Raw genomic sequence first — 20797 nt, 5'->3', positions numbered from 1 at the left:
TGGTTTTCTCAAGTGATACTGCACGCTCGCCACCGCCGTGATAATGGGTTAAGTTATTTGATTATATTAACCTAACATGTTCTAGCTGGTTCTATCATGCGCCCGTTTCGACAGGCTCTCCATAGGAAAGTGTGCTAAGAGTTCGATCACTTTGCCTTGCCCAAGGATGGAGAACATGGACACCCTCAGGTATTTAAAGGCAGATTCTTTCACGGGGCAGTTTGAAGTCCGGGAAAAAGGGGGTTGAAAATGAAAAGACGCTAGTTAGTTTCAATTGCAAACGCGCTCGCATCTGGCATTCGGAGACGGAGAGACCGCCAGAAAGCAAGCCGGGCCGTTAACTTCTCCGCGTGCGTAAGCCACGTGGTGTACAAAGAGCCAGCGCGACTTCTCGGCGGAGCAGCAGCTTCCGGTTCTGCGCGCCAGGGGGCGTCGACGTGGGACCGGGGAAGAAAAGAAAGAAAGGAAAGTTAATAGCTAAGCGGGACGACACGCGAGATATCCATCACGCCCGCAGACTCCGTGGCGCTGTGTGTCACTGCCGAGCCTTACGCAAACTGGCTCCGTCCCTCTTATTCCTCCTCCTCTTGTGAGTTGTCCCTGTCGCTTGCCGCAGATAATATACTCACTACCTCCTCTCTAGAGTCGAACAAGCCGCTGAGAGGGAGGAAAAAAGAAAAAAAAAGAGGCCGCAAAAGCTCGAACGTACCCAACTCGTCCCGTAAACGGCAGCTGTCGGAGATGCTCACGGAGGACGCGTGGCACTGCTTCTTGTGGGATCCCTCGAAGCAGGCAGGCAGCCACGGCGAAGAAGCATTTGAGACATTGCGAGCGTTCACTGTTTGGATGCTACCGGCGCGGTCGGAGCCTAATCCTGCTGAGGTACATAGGTATATACATTTATGTACTTTATGTTAACCGATAGCTATACAATGCAAACCTTGTTTCCTCTGTCTTAGCGCAACTAGACATGACATTTGGCGGCGGGCTGTTGTAAACAAAGGGATACTGGTACGCGTACCAGGCTAATTAGATCTTAAGAAGTAAAAAAGGCGCAAAAACATGGCAGGAGAAAGAACAGGACGGCACAACGCGCTGACTACCAACTTGTTTTTATTCCGCCAGAAGCGAAATATAGAGCTGCAAAAACATCTAAACAACAAAAACACAAAACACTATAGACGACACCGATAGAGAAAGTGCGATAATTGAAGGTGCTTTGCCCAAATCAAAAGGACAGATAACCTATTTCTTTCTAAAGCAGTATGCCCTTATAACTGTGGTCGATAGACAGTATATAGACTTCTTTACACTCTATTGCCTTCCTATAGTTATTTCCTTTTGTCTATTCAGAGTCTACAGACCGCCTATAGACACACGTCTAGTGAAAGTGTATGGCCATAAATCTATAGATTGTCTATAGAATGTCTATAGGATTTGTATTGTCTTTAGGATATTCTCTAGGATTTATCTATAGCCGGTCTATAGACTTTATAGACGAAAGTCTATGGACAGTCTATAGACTGTCTGAAGTAATTTTTGTAAGGGTGACGCATGGTTTGCTGACGCAACTCTGACCTCTCCGCTGAATGATTAGCGCTTTGAAGATTTCCCTTGCTTTTTTTTCATTTCGTATTTCTTTTGGATGCGCATACTGCGCAGGAGGGGGTGTAGTTTTCTGAATGGCAATTCCTGCAGTGTACGGCTAGATTCCTGCCTGTGCCCGTTTTTAGCAGCCTGGCGCGCTCGCTCAATCTAGTGTTCATATCGCGCCCCGTTTGCCCGACACACATTTTCCCACACGATAGTGGCACATCGTACACTACACCGCACTGACTGTCAGCATAGCTTCGTTATAGTTCGTCTCACACCGGCCGCGTACGGGCTCGTTCTTACTGTACGGTGTATCAACTTGAAGTATCCGTCTTAACACAACTGATTATAGCGTTTCTTGCCTTGCTAACACGTCTGCGGGTATTATTACTTTGGCACCAAAGTAATAATATCCGCAGGCATTTCGGCCAAGTAGACACGACGGCCGTGCAGTGCCAGTTCACGAATTACGAGATATTAGCAGTGATATTTCACTCAACGCTATTGCGAAGTGGTACCTCTTGTGCCAGAAGAACCCCCCCCCCCCCCCCCCGAAAAAAAACGGCTCTCTTTTTGATCTATGTATTGTTTTCTCACTGCCCCACCCCTCTGTAATGCGAAAGCCCTGAGGGTAAAATAAATGAAATAAAATGAAATTGAATTTTGACGGCCTTTTTAAAAACCTTGGAGCAGCTATCGAGTATAGGTCCGAACGAAGGCTTTACAAACACAGTGAAGTCGTCGTTCGAGTGCCTTTCAAACCTTTTTTCGTTGCGTTCTGAAACTGTCCTGCCGCTGACGAAAAAAATGGTAGTTTTAACGTAGTTAAACCGAGTAGACGTGCCAAAGCAGCTGTGCATTCTTCAATTGGAGGGGACACGTTAAGCTCCGCCTTAAGGGCATGTCGCGATGTCGTTAGAGGGTAAATGCCCACATACGCAGAAGTGGTCATTCTGTACTCAACATTCATAGACGGCGGCGAGTCCTCATACCACTACTAGTGCAGTGGCTACGCAACTGCGCTGGTAGGTGGCTGCTTCTGTTACAGCCACCCGTTTGGATTGTGCGAACCATGTTGCCCTTCCCGAGCAACTTGTCGCGCGGCAAGCGCGACGCTCCTCCGACCTTAAAGGGGCTCTGAAACACCTTTCCAGGAGACGATATGGACTCGCTCAATCACTCCACTGTGTTGTCATGAAAACCTGAGCCAAACAACAGACTTCTACACACAGCAGAGAGCCCACAATCACGCGCGAAAGTTGGCGAGCCCTTCCCGACGACTTTTTCATGCTCGCACCCTCCTCCGTCGCTCGCATCTACGTATACATGTTGAAAGATCGCTATTGGTCAGATTCTTTCAGACGTCAGGCAGCTACCAAGGCTGCAGCCAATGAGCCGCGTAGCTCCGGCGGGTCTGGAAGCTCTCCCCCGGAGGTGGGGCCGGCGGAGGAGCGCCGATCTTCTAGGGTGTTAACAGTGACGAGAGGAGAGGGAAAGGCGCGAAGACGCTGAAATTCAAATATTGACCACAGATAACTTAGCTTCCAGAAAGCGCATTAAAACATTTCTTGATGGACACTATTCGTGAAGCGGCGTGCTCTAACATCCCTGGCATACTGCAACTTTATTAGAGCCCTTTTAACCGAGCTTACCCGAGTTACTAGACCTAACTGCAAGCAGTTACTATATGCTTTACAGGGGGAATGTGCCTCCGTTGCCAGCAGTAAGCATTCTGTAAATTAGTGGTCTAAATCCACTCCGCAGTTGGGTAGTATACAGGACAGACTTCTCCTTTTTTTAACTCCTATATAGATTAGTGATTCGTGTTTAGAGAGCACTTACACTTCGCCCCGACCAGAATAATGCAGGCGTCGCAGCCAGAATTCGATCCCACCACCTCGTTCACATCAACGTCACAGCTTCGGGTGAATATGAAAGTGTCTGCCTGAATGGCAGTTCATGAAGCTGAGCAGCCTGAAAGAGAATGCACACGCATCCGAAGAGGAGAGAAGCGCACTCAGCTGTCGCCTGCGGTGATAGGCGCTTCAGAAAATGTGTCTTCAAATTTAACCTTCAAGAAGTAACGCGATTTTTTTTTACGCCGCTAGATGATGTTCAATGTTTTTTTTATTCATGGCTCGCGAGTTAAATATCCTAAAGAACATATCTATGTCATGCTATAATTATGAGCGGCATTTTAAAAGGTTTCATTTTACACTATTCGTAAGTCAGGTCTTTGCCATAAAATGTTGAGTGTTTTCTTCAAAACGCTATATTTTGTTTTTCTTTCGATCCAAACCATGACCAAACCATGAAAGGTTTAATCACGCCGTTTTAGAGCTGGCAGGTTATACTACATTATGCGAAGAGATACACGCCTCACAAAGACGCGAAGAATATAATTGGATCTTCTCTGGTTCAAAGCACCAGCAGAATAATGCGCCGGCTCTTAAAAGCACTCCGTGGCGTTTAACCACGAGTATTAGGAAACTCCCGCAGAAATAGAGTGGCTAATTGCTCGAGGTTAGACACCCCGCAACACACAGGCGAGGCCAGTAAGGGGTCACGGTCTCTACACACTGTACACAACCTGTTTGCCTATACGTAGCCGCAACGACTAAACTTGAAGAGCGGAATAAATAGGGTGGCGAAAAAAGCAAAGGAAAAGAAAGCAAAAAAAAAAATCAGCGAATGACATTTCAAATAGTTCGACGAAAGCGACCCCAGCGCGGGTTAATAATACCAGGGCCGCTGAGAACAACATACCAGCCTAACCAAAACCAGCAGGTGCAACCGCACCTTCAAACGGGCAGAAAGAAGAAAAGAGAAGAAGCAAAGAAGTCAAGCCAAGTTGCTACATCAAAGGGAAGGCGTCGCATATTTACTGCTTCAAACGCGTTTTAATCGGTGCCCGCGCTCAGAATCCCCTCAGACACAGAACCCGTGAATGCGTGATTAGTGGGAGAGCCGGGTATAATTATAAGCCACCTATCGGAAGACGGCCGTGTGGCGCCAGCGACATTCCATTTCCCCTTCGACATGATCGGCTCGGGGACGCACGATCGCGGCGAGCACATGCACTTTGACGCGCATGCACGCATAACTCGGAGCGGAGCGCATTGCTACATCGCGTACACAGAAAGGGGAGGGGGCAACAGTCGGTGTAACGAGGACATAATGAGCGCCGTCCAGAGAGAAAAGGAAGAAAACCAGTTGCTGCTAGCTGGGCACAGCTCGCGACTGGTCCCGCCCCTCGAGCGAGTCGGGCAGCCGTTTAAGTGAACCCAACCCCTTTGACCCTTCGTAAGGGCGGATTCTTTTCGGTGGATGATACTCTCGCGATATGTGCTGCAGGGCGATATAACCAGGGGATGGGCGTGCAGGGTGTTTTTCTAGTTTTGAGATTGTTTATAAATTAGTTATGTTTAACTACTTTGACATAAACCAGAAATTTACGAGCGCGAAACCGCAGTTTAATAATATTCCGAGTTATTACTGTCGAGATAATATGGCTCGGTGAACGTGATTAAAAGCGTGTGCGAGATAATGTGGCCCGGCGTTCAACAAAGGTATTTTAACCCTAGAGATCTTTTTCGTAGTGCAAAGCAAGTACAGAAGCACCGCCGCACTTGTGTGAAGAACATCAGTTTATATTATGTACACATACATACAAAAGCACGTCATAAGTGTGAAGCCTAACCAAAGTGTGATGGCATCTATCGTTCCTACAAAGGCCTCTACGGGCATTTCAGCACAGCAAAAGCCCCTGGGTAACTAAACTAGCTTAGTTACGCCACACTTGTGTGAAGAATATCAGCTTATATTATGTACACATACGTACAAAAACACATCATAACTGTGAAGCCTAACCAAAGTGTCACGGCATCCATCGTTCCTACAAAGGCATCTACGGGCATTTCAGCACAGCAAAAGCCCTTGGGTAACTAAACCAGATTAGTTACGTGAATACACCATCCCACGAATTATTTTATGCGATGAGCAGCTGCATCTATAGAAAAAAATACGTTAGGGCCGACGATTCGACATTCTATGTATGTAATGTCTTTTTGTTCAATCAAGCTTAATTAGGAATAATACTTTTTTTCGGGATGCCTCTGCACACAAGGCGTTGAGACATTTCAACATATTTATTCGTAGGTCTTCTGTCAGAGTTTACTAGTAAGTGAAGAGATAAATGACAAGGCCTGCTTCGCCGCAATGGCTCGTTTCATGGCCACCTAGCCGAAAACTTGTCTCGGTAAGCTCTGCATCACGGATAGAAAGGCTTCAACGATTAGAAAAGCTTCACTGCACTGTTTCTGAGGTCCGAGAGATGACATTGTTGTAGAGACGCAGACACAGGAACAATGCAGCTTATTGTTTAGGACAGATCCAGAAAGAGGACCCGGATGCCAGGCTCATTTGTTCAAAATCGCATTCTTTTATTTTTTCTTGGGCAGCTCTTAGACTGATTACGAGATCGTCCAGCCACGTGACACGCACAGCATAAATTATCTGCATAGGGATGCCATTAATAAAAAAAAAACTGCTGTAGATGAGTACAATACGAGCTGTAAGCGCTGTTTTACGATGCAGCATAATCACGAGTCAAATTTCAGGCTTAATCAGAATAGTCATTAATTGTTTAGCATCCTTAACAACCTTGTTCATTTCCATTGCCCCCGTGCAGTAAACAGTGCCAGAAATGAGCGTGATCGAAATTAACAGAAGTTCGAGAGCACAGCTTCTTCCATTACGTAGAGCGCATGCAGTTCTATATTGAATTCAGTGCAGGAAACCTTTACATCATAAGCTTATTACAATTATGCATGCGTGTTTACAGCTAACTACTCCACTTCTTTCTACCTGCAACAGCAAAACACAATGTCCAGGAAAACAAAAATTAAGAACACGCGTGAAAAAGCGACAGGGACGATTCCGTATCTACACCAATTCGCACTGTGGCTGCAAGCAACTAAGCGAAATTCGTCAAACCAACAAAAGGAGACCAAACTAATACATCGACTTCTTTGCATTTTCTGCGAATTTTATGACTTGTGCCATTTGAGCTGTGCATCTTTTTCTGTGTAAATATATGGGTCGAGGTTTACTCGCATCACCACAAGTTTTTTTTTTTTTTTTTTGAAGTTGCAGCTGTTTTGTCGTCATGTTTCTTAGGGGGGGTCACGCTTTTCTGTGAAAGTTACAGAGCGAGAAGGCTCAGATATCCAAAGAAACGAAGTGGACGGGACACAGCTCCTTCGTTTCATTTCGCTTCTTCTGTAGCCTGTGTCGTCTTGCGTTGTGCCTTTCACAGCTGAGCATGAACCGACTAGCCAGCAAAAATGTTTTAACGGGCTTTTGTCAGGTGTCGGTAACACCCTTTCCCTGTCTTGCCATGGGTTGTTGGCTTCATCGTAAAGAACTCGAAATAAAGTTGGCTCATGCAAGTTTATTGCTAAAGACAGCCCAGCACTCATTAAAAAAAGGGTTAGAACAAAGAACAAAAACGAAAAAAAAAACAAAACAGAGGGCGAAAAAAGGACGGTTCCAAAGAAAGGCCGAGAAGCCTCCAGTCATCCAGTGATACGCGTAGAGTTTGCGTTACTTTCTTTACAAAGCAGGCTTTTTTTTTTTTGTCGTTGCACTGTTGTGTGCACGCACAGTGTGCCAGACGAGCATTTCACCGATAAGCGAATCTCAGCGTGTGTCTCCAGACGCCAAATTTATTATTGCAATCACGCGAGCTCTAATTAATCCCTATGTTCCTAGTTACCGGATGACATCACTTCACCGGGTTACCGACCCAATTTTTGCGGGGGAGCAATAAAGGACACAGTATAAGTAAACGCAGTCGAACGACAAAAAAAAAAAAAAGATCGCGAGAGAGAAATACGCCGACGCACGCCAACCTCTATTTCGCTTGCCAGACAACTTTCCTCCGAACAGCTCCTTCAGCGAAGCTGAACCTTGCAAGGCAACGCGCTTACCTCGCGTAATCCGACTCGCGTGCTGCGCCGTCGCGCAAGCCATCTCCGCAGCGACGCTGACTACCCGAGCACGATTTCCTTTGTGAGCGAAATGTGCAAGATAGGGGCGCAAAGCCCCCGCCAAGGTAGTGCGGCAGATTATATTCCCGCCCGGTGGCCACCGGTTGTTTTTCCCGCCCGGTCTTCGCTCTCTCTGGCATCGTCGCGCGGGCAGAAAATTGCCTGGTACGCGCGGGGCGCTCACTGGACCGCTCCCGTCACGTGACCCGTCTCGCCGGAGTCCCGGCAACTGAGAACCTCGACGAGGCACGCCGGGCGGCGTGCGCGGTCGAATGGATGACGGTGTCTCCGGTTCGAGTGAAGCGGCAGCGGCGAGGACGCGCACTTTAAAAAGTGTACAAGTGAGTCACCGTACGTGTATGTACTTTTTTGTTTGGTCCGGGTGGGAAGGGAGCAGGGGCTGAATGTGTTCTTTACTGTACTTCTCCAACGACTTTTGGAAGGCGACTTTGGCGTTTCTGTTTTTGCCGAATATCCGCCGCCCATTCAAGTGAGCGTGCTCAATGGTACTCCGCAAGACTGCCTGTGGCGTGGTTACTACCTAGAAGAAAAACGCCCCTGCATTCGCGACAGCGATGCACCCTATATTTTATTTCAGTCTGTTAATAACGCGTAATGCATTGAAAGATCCGATCTACGCGAGGAAGAGCCGTTTTCCAGGTGATAGTCCCTCGTGTGTTTTCATCATATCCAGCATTCTTGGACAAAAAGTTTCAATATTGGAATATTGTAAGGTGCCGTCACGTATAAATACTGAAAGTAATGGCCCATTCTTCAGAAGCGCAGCAAAATCTTTCTTTTAAAAGTTTTTACGGCGCTCGCATCGAACAGCTCAGACTGCCATAGAAAACCAATGGGGAGATCGGCGCATATATTCTCTCTTATAGTGAAATATTACCATATATGAAAAAAAGAATACTTACATAAACTCTTTCCCATTGAGAAATGCTTTTGTCCAGGATTTCTGACTATAGTAAGCTACAAGAACGATCAGCATGTCCATAGGCGGGAACCGTGACTACTAAAAGTAATTATCTCATGCGCACTATGTAAACGCAATATCGGCATGTGTATATGCTTTAGCGGACCACTGACATTTAATAGCGCGTCTGATGTTGAGGTTACGTTACAGCTGCCTGCATCTGTGCGAAGGACTTCTAGAGTGAAGGCTCTGTGCTAAAGGACAGACCGGTTCGCAGTAGGTTAACAAAGAGAATAAATAATTTCGATCAGGCTACCATACATAAGGTTTCGCCACAAGGTTAAAAAAAAAAATCTCAAGAGTAAACGTTACTATAGCTTGTAAGCGGGTGATGTGTCTGCTAACGAAAGGAAACTGCGTTACAATACAGGAGAGAGGAGGAATGAAGACAGTACAAGCGCCTGTCTTGTACTGTCTTCACCTCTCTCTGCACTGTCCCATAGCGCAGTTTCCTATCATGAGATGCTTCACCAGCTGGCTGCTGTGTTGTATCTTTTATTTTTTGTAAAAGATAACTATTGCGACCATTTTAACGCTGTTAATAGGCTGAGCTTGAACATATACCTGAAACTATTTTTGAAAGCTAGCAGAGAGCTACAAGCATTGAGTGTGACATTGCGTACAAGCACCAGAAATGGTCTACAGGACCCTGGAAAAGATGCACCGAAAGAAAATGACTTTGTATGGCACGAAGTTTTTAAATTAAGGATGCATGGTTTGAATGTTTCATATAACCTCCTTTAGAGGCATATAATTGGATAAAATAGGAAAGTGACCGCAATGCTGATAGCTCACTCGAGAGAAATTGCTTCTCGATAACTCCCGTATTCGTTAAGAAAACGTGCAATATACGTGTGTGGGGTGGTCGGTAATGGAAGTGAAGAACTGTTGGTGGTAATGTGACGAACGAGTGTGCATGAATATTATGGCTAGAAGGGAGTCTGCTATGATAAGGCAATGTTTTACTAGCAGCAGTAAAGGAAAAAATAAATAAAAATCAGAAATAATTCACTTACGTGGATGGCACTGGCCACGGCTGTTACATTGTCGGCGATCGCTTGCCCGTTCCGGGCTTTCCCAGGATTGACGGTGCTCTTGTCAGGGCTATAAAAACAATACGAAAATGAAGGCTTCATTGCAGCTCTAAATAAAACATTCTTAACGCAATGTTATTCCATGAAATCATTATCGTTTTTATCATTATTCTCCTCCAGTGTCGTAGCACCGTGGCGCTGTTTTAACTGCACAAAACGCTATAAAAATACTTTTATTTGTTCAATTTACAGTGCCCAAAAGCAGCGTGCAGCCTACAGATTAATGCTCTCTAAGCAGGATACGCACCAAATTAAAACAAAAAACGCGATACTAAGAGTGATTTTGATGCAGTTGACAAATGTGATTTTTCTCGTAGACAAGTTCATGCCCCGAGGGCTAAGTTAGTTAAACAGGCGCTTCTATAATGGACGGGCCTGGCGCCCTCATAGGCGCAAGGTAGAGGCTGAATAATTTCCGCAACACTGATGACACCGGGTACGAGCACCAGTAATTTTGTACATATGTACAGTACTTCAAGCACGTAGAAAGTTGTACTGTGTACGGTTATTGAAGCTATAGAGCCAAAGTCATTTGTCATACCGAAAAGAACTCAATTCTTGATGGAAGTGATCGATACCTACCGTTTAATAAGATGTAACCTCAATTACCGTAGAGCATATGCTACCTATCTGATGCAGCTTTCTCGTAATCACAGTTTGAGCGAAGAACCTTACCAGAAATCAGCAGCTCTCTTCAACACTACATGTTCAAAGACCTTTGTTGACAAGCACTGGGAAGAAAACGCCCACTCCGGGTATAGGGCTATGTTATCTCACCTGGGCCACACAAACGTGACACATGAAATCAACTGCTAAATGGGTTTCAGTGCTTCAGTGTTTTCAAAGGTAGTATCTTGACTGCAGATGTAATACCATTACACACCAGGAGTAAAGACCATCAGCGCACCACACTTAAGTTTCCACCGAACTTTGATAATAATCTGATGACATCAACGTTTTCAAATAAAATATATTACAATTAATTTCGAGATAAATTGCGTCATTCCTGCTTGCTAAATCTGAAAACTTCTTTCGGCAAATTGCGCCCAGCCAAAGCACTGTTTACTCTCGTGCTCATATGGGCACTAGAGCAGCTCGTATGAGCTGCTCATAGCAGCTTATACGAGCCGCTATACTGTATTTTTCAGTGGCAAGCGTGTTGCACAATGCACGCTGTTCTAGTACGGAAATGTCCTGCATTTTTCGTTGCATATTTAGACTGACGACTAAGCATATTTACTTTCACACACACACAAAAAAATATTTGTCGCGGACATGTTGGTGATAGTTGATATGTTTGGAATATAGGAGTTGCTTATTATACTGCCACGTTTTCTAAAACTTAAGTGGTGACAGTTGTACTGCATGTCTCTTCAAAATATGGAATGTGTTGTACTGCATGCATCATCCATCAGCCAACGGATACCTGACTGGCCAGCTACACGAAAATACATATATTTTTCGAGGAATGAATAGCAGAAAAAGAAAGGCAACACAGCAGCCGAATGTCGCTAAAAATATCGGCGAAAATAGCGAATTTTTTTTGCATCCACTTAAAGAAGAGATGCCATGCCTGAGTGTAGGTGCCATGTCTGACTTAAAGTCGCGTAGAAACCATATCTGTAATGATGATGTCTCGTTTCGGAAAAATATACATGCTGTTCCACTTAAGCATCATGGATTAGTAAGCATATATTTTATGGACAAATGAGTGGAAAAAATTTATTGAATTCCGGGCCGTGGGACTCAGTTCGAATCACACTAAATCGAAACGTTTAAAGCACTTATTTTCACTTCTGCTCGTGCGGCGCTAATATCAGCCACATATTTTCTAAATAGAGAGAGGAAAGAGAAAACGAGCCGAAAATTCGAAACCTCCGACGGTGATTAGTAATCCGCGAACATAAGTTGTTGTTCATACTTCTCCAGCTTTGTGGATAATACTGCTCGAGATGCTTTCTCTTTTCTCTGCTCTGGTTTATTCGACGAAAGGTAGGTCCTCAAGAGCTGAAAATCGCCATCGTCATCGTCAACGTGCAGCTGTACCCACTTAAGGACAAAAGTTTCTGCCAGTGTTCTCCGATAAGGCTTGCCATATGCCCGTCGCGAACAATTTATCCCTCCGGATTTTCCAGTCCACCTGACTGTCAGTTTCAAATACGTTTGCCTTTCCCAGGTATTTATTCTCTTTCTTCTACTTGCCCCTGCTTATCTCTTAAGTCCTTAACAAGCCCATTTTTCTTTCCGTAAGAATATAATCAACTATATTTTGTTCAATATTCCAAGCTGCTATTTTTGTCTCTTGTTACTGTATTCCAGTCGGCTAGTGGCACACTGACGTTGAACTGATCGTTTTATTTTTTACTGCTCGCTGCACTTATTACAGTTTCTGCTTCATTAAAAGGTACTATCAGGGTACTTTGGTTATGTACCTTTTTTTTCTGGGTTGTTAATGTTGAAATGCCCATAACTTCGGCTTGCCTGCCGGATGCCCTCCCTCTTATTTTTATTTTCCTGTTAACTTCCCTCTCATGATCCGAATACACCGTTGGCACTTTGATTCCGAGTGCTTGTACAATACTTCCAGCACTTCAGTGCCAATTGCAAACTTTTCCTTTTTTGCCATAGTGTTCCAACATTACTTCAGGTTTGTTTACATAGATATTTCAGCATATCCATAAACACTGTATTTTGTTTCACGATCAAGTGTTACAGTCAGCAGTAGCAAATCAGTTACTTGGCAGAAAACAAAACCAACCAGTCATAAATTCGTAAGGATTTGCTCGTTAGCCCTTACGTGCTAAGCAATTGTAGCCAAGCGCATTGACTATTGAAGACATGAAGTAAGCAACAGCGAATATACTGCGTCTGCCTGCCAGACACTTTCAATGGCATTCTTTTGCTCCTATTATAAAAGAGTGAGAAAAAAAAAACTAAACTATATTGAATCCCGCATTTTTACTTCCCCAGTAGAATTCGATTTACAAAATGTTTGAAATATATATATATATATATATATATATATATATATATATATATATATATATATATATATATATATATATATATATATATATATATATATATATATCAAAAGTGATTTCTGGCAGCTGATTTGGTCAATATAATATAAAATCACCAAAAATTGAAGAAACATAACAGGATTTAATTCACGACGTTTCGGCTGGAGGACCAGCCTTTATATATATATATATATATATATATATATATATATATATATATATATATATATATATATATATATATATATATATATATATATATATATATATATATATATATATATATAATTGGTTTTAAGGGGAAAGGAAATGGCACAGTATCTGTCTCATATATCTTTGGACACCTGAACCGCGCCGTAAGGGAAGAGATAAAGGAGGAAGTGAAAGAAGAAAGGAAGAAGAGGTGCCGTAGTGGAGGGCTCCGGAGCCCTCTTCTTCTTCTTCTCCTCAAGTAATATGTGCCATATTACTTGAGGAGAAGAAGAAGAAGAGGGCTCCGGAATAATTTCGACCATCTGGGGATCTTTAATGTGCACTGACATCGCACAGCACACGGGCGCCTTAGCGTTTTTCCTCCATAAAAACGCAGCCGCCGCGGTCGGGTTCGAACCCGGGAACTCCGAACCCGACCGCGGCGGCTGCGTTTTTATGGAGGAAAAACGCTAAGGCGCCCATATAACTTTTGTTTTCCGCGTGGCGTGCCCTGGAGAAAGAAAAAAAAAAGAATTGTAGTTCATAAGACGCTACGTACACGCGTAAATTTGGCTGCAAATGAGGTATGCGCAGTGCCAAAATCAAACACAAGAAACACGTCCAAAGACATTTTTAAAAATGTGATCGACAATTAAGTGGTGCTTTAGTGAGATTGTTTTATAGCCATTGATTTCCACCAAGAAAGAAAAAACTTGAGATTATCTTTGAATGACCCGAACAAAACGCAAAGATTTCAAATAAACAGCAGCGTACTAGCTATTCAACATCATTTTTTGTGGTCTATAACCGTCCTGCATACCACACCGATCTGTCAGGTGGTGCTGAGCTCAACGTCGCGTAGAAAGGGCATCGAAACTGTCTCATAAGGGTCCCTTAGTATACTGCCATTATAAATTCGCTGCAAGTTATCCACGCAGGAGAATATGCACGCGGAGATAAATAAACCGCTCCAATAAAGTTTAGATTTATGTTGAATCTCCTAGTCCTCCTTTCTTTCTTGCTTTTTATCCTAAACCCAGCATGTAATCCAAACAACACACGTAGAATTTAACACTGCCCTTCCGGCGTCTTGTGCGGGCTGTCACATCCCCTAATTAATATAATTACATGCAACGCATTCGAGAGCACAGCCGGGCATAATGTGACTTTAAAAGCAATGAAAGAAGGCACCAGCCGGCGCAGTGGATTTTATTTTTTAGGGGCGGAAGATTAACCCGGGCCGTGACCAAGAACAAAAGAGCGGGATCAGCGTGGTGAGGACAAAAAAGGCCGGGGTCGATATCGCCTTGGCACCAGCCATGTAGCAAACGAGGCTGCAATCAAAACAAAGGCCGAGAGGAGGGACCCGTCTGTCCCCTCGCCTCCCACCTTCTCCCCGTTACAGCTCGCCTACGCGTTCCTCCCTGCCCCCCTCTCCAAAGCTGCTGAGTCAGGCGACAAGGGGACCCCATGCGGAGAAACGAGAAAGCTTGCAAGACGCGACCCTGCCGCCATCTAGGACCGGCATCGTGAAGAGCTTTGCTATTAGTGCAAGTGGCTGCCGACGAGCGGCGCTGTGCCGCGACGGTTTTTGTTTTGTTTTGCAGTGTCTCGGCTCTTTTTGCGGAACCGTGTGCTTTTGTGGCCCTAGTCGGACGCTCAGTCCCAATATTTTAGCCTTTAGCGACTCTTCCACTCCGTGTGCGGAATGAACTACTCATTTCAGAGCCCCAGTACAAGCATGCGAACCTCAAGGCGTGTTCATTAGGATTAATTCCCTCTGGTTTGTTATTCTACATACATGTCTATAATTTGTGGTGCAGGGTTTTTTTCCGTGTCTCTGTTTTTCTTCCGGCGCACGGAGCTTTTCTGCAGCATCTTCGGAATTTATCCGGCGCTGCGGGCTGTGTGGCGTCTAAAGACATTAATCACACTAATTCTGCGAGAGTTCACAGCTGTGAACTCTTTCCAGCACTAAACCCTGTGAGTAGTCCACGTCAGCGGTCGTGCAAATGATGCGATCGACAGCACAAGCTTCGATAAGCACGAAATCCTTGGCTTATGAGTATTGAATGTGTGAAAGATACTGACGTGTGCTGCCTTAGTCAACACCGGCTGGAAATTTTGCGAATGACAAGTCCGCTCCTGTTTCATGCCTTTTTCTGACATATTTGAAGTTAGTTATGTAAATATTACACATGTTGCTACCACGTGAAAGATGCGACTGGTTAACACGCGTATTATAGTGTTTCGCTGCAGATTACCACAGAGCTCCGGAAAAGGAAAAAAAAAAGAAAGAAAAATGTTCCTCGAAATTCACCTGAACGAAGAAGGTCGAGTGCCACAAAAATAGACTAGCACTTATGGTAGCCTTTCAGTAGGCTTGAAAATGGACCGAGCGTATAGACGCATGCATTGTTCCGTAGAATACACCATGTACTACTTGTACTAGTCTGTGACAACGCAACATTACGCAGCGATAGCAGCGTAAGGCAACACTTTCAAAACTCCTGTGCGTCATGCGCTGCTTGGCGACAGTTTCAACTAAAAGATCGCTGGCGAAGCAGGGCACCCTTTTTGAAGTGTCATTTTGTACACTTTTACGTCCACTTTCCATTAATTCCTCGTTTGTTTCGGGATGCAAAAACATGTTCTGTAAATTTTTGCACCCAATGTGCAGCATTAGGAAGGTAAAAACACATACACTTTCCGATTTCAGGATAATCGGGTGAAGTTTCTAGTGTAAGACATTCCTAAGAAGGGGGCAACGTTGGAAAATTGTCACGCAAAATTGCCCCACTGATTATGCTGTAAATGAAACAGCGTATCACGACACATCATCCGACATGTCAAAACGAATGATGCTACGAAGCGTGTATTTTTCTTTACGTCGGTTATAGTTTCAAGATTACAAGCATTCTTGCACAATCATTGCGCTTTTCTATGCTTCGTATCTGTGAATCTTCCCTCACTGGTTTAGCCAACTGATTGTCGTGCAAATACTGAGCGCACAAGGCCTGCCGATACTCAGGATAACCGCGGAGAAAAAGGAGATAAAAAAAAGAAAGTAAAACAAATTGACCAGAATAGATTGGTTTGGTTTAGGGGGGTTTAACGTCCCAAAGCGACTCAGGCTATGAGAGACGCCGTAGTGAAGGGCTCCGGAAATTTCGACCACCTGGGGTTCTTTAACGTGCACTGACATCGCACAGTACACGGGCCTCTGGAATTTCGCCTCAATCGAAATTCAGCCGCCGCAGCCGGGATCGAACCCGCGTCTTTCGAGCCAGCAGCCGAGCGCCATAACCACTCAGCCACCGCGGCGGCCCGGACCAGAATAGAGACTAAGGGGTACCGTGGAAAGCAGATTCACACGAATCCACGTTTGTTATCTTGACTCCATCTTGAAGCGATCGTGATGGGGCACTTTGGAACATTGAGGTGTGTCTACCTGTTTTGACTTTTTATCAATATGTGGACCTAAATTTTACATATGTTGGCCCTGTAAATGCCATTGGCTTGTCTTCATCGCACATCTATTCGGAAAGGGCGACACTAGCATCCCGTCCGACTTAAAAGCACGCTCGTGGCAGTACATAACATGCCAGTAGTAAAAGCTACCGCTTATTTATTTTCCAATTAAGTAATTTCATTCATTTTATATTTTTTACAACTTTCGTCTTCTGTGAAGTGTTTCAAAGCAGCACTGAAGCAGTCAAATCAAACAAAATGCCTCAAAAACCTCTTAAGCCGCGAAAGGGCCTTGGTTGATTTGAGTGAGACCGCATCAAGGCAAACCACCGCCAGCGCAACCCAACTCTCACAAATGCATAAACTTTTTCTCTTTCATGCAGGTTACTAGGCCACCACCGTGATACCTGCCGTATACGAGCCCCGCGCAAGGCCAGCCGCCAGTGACGACGGAGCCAACAGGTCAAGTTCAGGCAGCAACCCGGGCGACGAGGCCCACAGCCGCGCCTCGGCCCGAGCGGGCCGCCGCACTCCCTGGCAGCCCTTCGCTGTCTCATAAACTTCGGGAACGGCCCATAAAGCGGGTGCTTTACAACCGATCCTTTCCTTTTGCTTTGTCCCGCGCTTGTTTAGCTTGCTTCGGAGGCTCGGGCAGCAATAGCCGTCATGCTCCGCCTGTGTGTGTACATATAAGCCTCCGATGTGGCCGTTCCACGGCATTACATGCGGTGCCGACGCGATACCGCCAACGGACTCGCCCCCTGTCGACCGCTTACGGCAAACGCGGGCTGGGATGCTCGTCGGCTATGGTTGTGATTCTGCGCGGGCCGAAAGGGTGATACGTGACCAGAGTTAACTTATATTGGGGGAGACGGCGGAGAGAAGCATGGCGAGAACACTCTCTCGCGGCTTTACGCTAACGACTCGCTAAGCACCCCGCATTACTGATTCGCTAATTATCGTGTTTTGCGTAACAAATCCCTACACCGGGGATATACGACGCATGCAGTGTGGAGAGCTCCGGCTTCATGCCGATAAATTAGGGCTGTTTAACCTGAGCCAGATTTGAGTACGCAACCCCTCTCTCCGAAACAACCAATATTATTTTTATTTTATTTTTATGTTTTTATTTTTCGCAGACCGAAATGTGACTGTTGCAGTCGGGAGTCGAACTCCGCCGTCTAACGACACACAGGAGAATTTCATGTAGCAGCGAAGCCTCAGAGGCGGCTGTCCTGAAACTCACACCTTGTTACATTTTTACAGGTCATGCCATTCGAAATCCTCCAAGCAGCACAAAGCATCGGTTCAATACTGGATATGCATTGGCAAATACCGGTCATACAAGGGCCACCATTTGCCAATATATTCCCAATGTTGGGCAGATGCCACGTGCTGCTAGGGGCAAGCCATACAGCAAGGGTAGTGTTGTATAATGCAGTTTGAAGAATACACTTACTATACGCTTACAGTATATTTAATTTGTGCAGCCGGTCTGCTTTATATTGTACACATATATATTATTTTATATTGGTCAGAAACCGCATAGCAAAAAAGCACATGCGGGCTGAGAGATATACGGCGGTACCTGTTTCTATGGAGAGAAGTGCTTACCTTCCCTGATATGTCATTTAGAGGAATGAAAGAGCGATTTTATTCAGAGTAAAGACAGCAATTACTTGCGCAACGCAATGTGTTCAGGGGCTACATACTTCTACATATTGCGTGTTGCTTGTCAATTTTCACTATGCAGACCAAGTGTTGACCGAAATTCTGCTGATTCTTCTCATTATATTCAATTCGACTAGAGTCAACCGCGCACAACCTCGACTGCTCGATCCCGGCTATTACTTGCGACGCACGGCTGCGATAAAATCAATGCTGAAGGGCAACAACAGTAAGGTTTCAATAATCTTATAACAGGAACGTTGCTACACACTAGTTGTAGTAATGTCCTCTTGTACTTCCTTAAAGCCACTGCTTTGCACACAACGTCCCCTTACAGAGGCCGAAGCTATATTAAAGACAGCACTTTATTAATGAGCACGCAACGGTAACATCATAAGCACGAATGAGAAGCAAAATTCTTAAATTTTGATCGTGAGTAAAAATTAAGCGTTCCCTTTAATGCTGCTCGTACGTGTGCATGTGTATATATGCTGCCGTGGTTGAGAAATTCTTCAGAAGATTGTAGTTCCTCCTGAGCTGGTATTCGCGTCTCATGAGAGCCACAGTACAATTTTCTGGACAGTGAGAACTCTAATCCTCAGAACCTTCAGGAGCTTTGGAATTCCAATGGTGACGTAAGAGCAACACTATACAATTCAACAGCAACTTCTGTGGTCTGAAAACTTTTGCACGAAAGTGCAGAACCATGTGCTGTCGTTAATAACTGAACACATGAGACATTCTCCGTTGACCCAGCGCGTCTCTCGCCTTCGCATCTTTCAGAGCTCCGGGGCCATCGGGAAGCGCTTGTATGAACCACAAGCCATTCTTGCAGCGAAGGGCTGCCTGTTGTCAGAAATGCGCATTCCTTCGCTGGAAGAAGAGTGCGTGGTTCGTGCCCACATCGGCGCCGCCTGTGCGTCCAGCTGTTCCTCGTTGGTGGCCGCGTCTGGGGCAGCATGCAGGACGACTGCGTACGCCTCCAAGGTGACGTACCTCTCCAGTAACCGAATGTGGTAAGAACCAGTGTTTCCTCCGCATCATATAGTTCTTCATTTCTCTTATACTGTTGCGTAACATGTGCGCTCAGAATGGAAGGCGGCAACGCCGTGCCCTAAATTGGCTGACGTAGGTTATCAGAACTATAAGGTGGAGGATAACTGCCATGTTTTGTTGGATGACGAAGTGTTTTGAATGAAGATCGACGAAATACTCAGGGTCCTCGGCGTGGCTTGCGTTGAAATCAAGCATAACCAATGATGTGGTACATTGTCGATCTCTTTCTTATACATACATTCTAAGGACTTTCACGCACAGCTCCCGAATGTTTTTTTTCTTTTTGCCTGCGGAAATATTTCCAAAAATTATGTCGCTGAAGGAAGAATCTATGAGAAGCCTCCAGCGCTATACCTACTTCTCGAATGTATACACAGACCGCGCGAACATTAAGTCCTGGTTTCAACATGTAACGTGGCCGCAACACTGCGGATTAGTTCTTCCGTAGAAATGGCAGTCATGTCTTAACACATGAAATGACGCAGAAACAATGCAAATGCAAAATGTTTGAAACATGGTAGGGTCAACCATATGTTTCGGAACTGAGCCTGGCTTTAGACTAGATTAATCTGAAAGCAATGAGATCACAGCCTGGTTAAACTTTAGATCTTGTCGCAAGTAACTACAGCCTGCATGAGAAGTGTTACCACCAATAATGTTTTTGTAATAACTACGAAGAGCCGCTACCATGGTACAACAGAAAAAGCCCTTTATTTTCCAGACCGTCGTGTTCTTATAGCCCACGCTAGCGTGCCATGTGCAGCTTATCACGAGTGCGGAATTATCTTCCCAAGGCCGGCTCGCTAGTCGCTCGCGCTATCATAGTTTTCACTGTCGATTTCATTACTATTTATTAACGCAATCATTTTAGTTCGTCCGCTCAAAAATTCAGAGTAGACCATTAAATACGTGAGCTCATTTCAGTAATTCATTGAAATACGCTGTCCCCGAGGGAAAATTCGAAAGAATAACTTGCTCATTCTTCAGATTGACGATTTAAGCAATGCTGCTAGCATTTTTATCACTTGCTTTATCGGTGCGTACATGTTCATTAGTCATCTTAACTAAGAGACGACCAGTGCTGAAAAAAAAGGGCGTCGTTGTCTTTTATTTTGTATTCCTTTAAAATATATCGGCCTTTGGCAAGCAACGCAGTGAGCAATGATTTACGGCATTGAAAAGTTTATACAGATAACGCTTCTAAGTTCTGACGGTCCCTGAATATTTACGAACGTATTTAGGAACACGGACACTGAGACTTACTGAAAAATGAGAAATAGCAGTTGAAGAATGTTCGCCGCGGCAAGATTCTGTCTATTGATCTCCCTCCTTTTAGGCTGACACTCCGAATTCGATGCACTGGCGCTTCCAAAGATGCACCCCCCCCCCCCCCCCCCACCTCCCAGTGACACGGGGGACACTGGATATTGTTTAACAGGTAGCGGTAAGTGCCATAAAAGGTAAGTGCGCGCAAGCTTTCTTTGCACACCTCTTTTGCAGAACTCCAACATAAGCACTGACACATTATGGGAACAACGAATAACTACGCAAAAAGGACGGGACAAAGGAGAAGAACCGCACGAGACAAGCGCGCTTGTCTCGTGTGGTTCTTCTCCCTTGTCCCGTCCATTTTGTGCAGTTATTCATTGTTCCCATAATGTCATACCG

The 20797-nt window shown here is 45.0% G+C and overlaps 1 protein-coding gene and 1 long non-coding RNA gene across 3 annotated transcripts in view; one reads left to right on the top strand and one right to left on the bottom strand.

Moving 5' to 3' along the window:
• Positions 1–20797, bottom strand: part of LOC144093834 (uncharacterized) — a 229270-nt gene that overhangs the window by 134266 nt on the left and 74207 nt on the right. For both annotated transcript variants that reach the window (XM_077627553.1, XM_077627554.1), the window contains one exon: positions 9642–9729. The gene's annotated coding sequence lies outside the window, so the exon portion shown is untranslated. The remainder of the gene's footprint in view (positions 1–9641; positions 9730–20797) is intronic.
• Positions 1–20797, top strand: part of LOC144093836 (uncharacterized) — a 40410-nt gene that overhangs the window by 15437 nt on the left and 4176 nt on the right. Inside the window, exons 2-4 of the long non-coding RNA XR_013306338.1 lie at positions 16789–16867; positions 18857–19089; positions 20466–20573. This is a non-coding gene — a long non-coding RNA (uncharacterized LOC144093836). The remainder of the gene's footprint in view (positions 1–16788; positions 16868–18856; positions 19090–20465; positions 20574–20797) is intronic.

This window comes from Amblyomma americanum, chromosome 6, assembly GCF_052857255.1.
Source record: "Amblyomma americanum isolate KBUSLIRL-KWMA chromosome 6, ASM5285725v1, whole genome shotgun sequence".
Lineage (NCBI taxonomy): Eukaryota > Metazoa > Arthropoda > Arachnida > Ixodida > Ixodidae > Amblyomma > Amblyomma americanum.
This window is presented reverse-complemented; position numbering and strand designations above follow the sequence as displayed.